The sequence below is a fragment of the Dermacentor silvarum genome, chromosome 10 (assembly GCF_013339745.2).
Source record: "Dermacentor silvarum isolate Dsil-2018 chromosome 10, BIME_Dsil_1.4, whole genome shotgun sequence".
NCBI lineage: Eukaryota > Metazoa > Arthropoda > Arachnida > Ixodida > Ixodidae > Dermacentor > Dermacentor silvarum.
The window spans coordinates 21576123-21578311 of NC_051163.1; positions in this window are offsets into that span (position 1 = coordinate 21576123).

Genomic DNA, 2189 nt, shown 5'->3' on the forward strand with positions numbered 1-2189 from the left:
CTCGGAAGTTACAACGACTTCAAGAACACACTCTACAAGTGAGATCTCGTAGGCCTGATTTCGAGAGCGATAAAAACAGCCCAACAAATCCGACATAAACCATCTCAGGAAGACTGTCGACGTTAATGCGATTAGTATGATTAGCATAATGCGATTAGCATTAGTATGAGGCGTGATCTGCGTCCATGCTCCTCCCTCGGGCTTCCCGTTATTGAAAAGCTGCACGTGCCCAAGGGCCATAAGTTGGCGTGAAAGGAGAACAGTTAGATCCGGACATAGATTAGACACAAGGCAATGCGTGAAGTATGCTAAGAACGCAAATCGCATTGGAAAATACGCAGGTCAATCCAACGCAGTGTTGGACTCTAAACGACGCGAAACATGTTCCAGATTGCGATAGGTAGCATTAGTGCCGGATGAATACGCGCGCAGCCACGTGACTTGTAGCTGTCAGCTAAACGTGACCCATGCAAGGACGAAGGTGACGTATGACGCTTGGCGAGAAGGGAATGTGGATGAGATGTGTATGTGCATAGAAGTACGAAATTCACGTGGAAATACATTGAAGGCTGCCACGCACTCCTTGTGAGACAACGTCACATAACCAGTGGCCCAAGTTGTCGATTCGGCGATAGGCGTTAGGTACGCGCGTACGTGATACGTACGCCAAACCCCGTGGGGGTAGGCAAACAAAGCTTCACTTTAAAAAAAGTATTAATTTCACTCTGCCTTCATTTTTGGTTTTCCACCGGTCGTGCGCGCGTAGTGTTCTAGTTGGGCGTACAGCGCGGTCCCTTGTTAAGAGAGACACATGTGTGTAGAATACGCAAGAATTTTTTTTAATCTGGCAAGTGTACACAAATTACGAACATCGTCTTTGCAGCAGAGGACTTTTGGTTGGTGGCACTGGCGCGCGCGCACGCGTGCACATGATGACATTGCGCCATGTGCCCGAGACGTTCGAAATATTATTGTCACCACACACACACACATAGCACAAAATTGTTTCGGTGAAAGTAAATTTTCAGTTAAAGCATACACGCCGATACGAAACACTGAAATACTGACACGGAACAGTCGCCGCCACAGTGTGGCCACACTGAGCAGAAGGAAGACGACGGGTTCCCGCTTGATATAACGTCGCCATTTTGGCCTCCGTTATCTTCCCTGTAAATAAAGTGCACATAGCCTTGGGCATCAGTTAAACGTAACAATATGTGCCGTCGCACTTACGTTATCGAAAGAGCAGTTTTAGGCGTGTGGGATCTTAGTGTCTCACAGGAGACCGACCACCGCGGGGTCGAGCTTAGCGAGCCCCAGGGCCGCGTCAGCCGTCGCCTCCAGCACCGCTGCGCGCGAGCTCAGGCCACGAGGGGCTACCGAGCGACGCACGCAAGAACACAGTATTGCGCCGAGTTAACAGAAACCGTTTATTGAATCCGGCGGCACCAGCACTGCACAAACGCCCGGGCGGCGGGGAGCCAAAGGGGTCCCCCACCAAGGGCGAAAATACAGACACGGGCGCCTGTAGCAGGTCGCTGCGAGGAGGCTCAAGCTGGGACACGCCGCTAGAGAAAAGTCCCCGCGGCTATGCTACTTGCTCTGGTGATAACCAATGGGCCAACTCACGAGAGCTCGGACAATCTCCTTCGGCAAGTGCGGCTCGGCGTGGTACGACCTCGCGTGAGCACTATAGGCACCGCTCTTCGGCTTAGCGTCAGGAAAGGATCAGCACAAAGTACGCGCCCCCCGCGCGGGCACCGTGCACGAGCTCAAGTCCTAGTCACAAAGGTGTCTGCGGACGAGAGGAAAGCATGTACGTACCCTGCGCTGGTCCCGGAGATGAGAGCCACGCTCATCAACCCGCAGCCGAACGCGGCCGCCCCCACCGCAAACCACCGCGAGTGGAGCGCCACCGCTGAAGCCGGTTGGGAGCGGACGGGGATAGGCGGGGGACGGCAGAACAGGTGAAGCCCACGCAATGGCGCCGGCTCATTCCTCAATACCTACAGGCGCGAAGTTCAAAGTGAGAGGCTTGGCCATCGCTTTTCCCCGCCAATAAGCAATTTTCTATTTCGGCCAGGAAATGCAAATGTAATTTCCCATCGTAATGCGTATACTACTCTACGGAATGCATCGTTTTGTTTGTTAGTTGACTAATAATAATTTCCCTCGTCACTCTTCGCCCT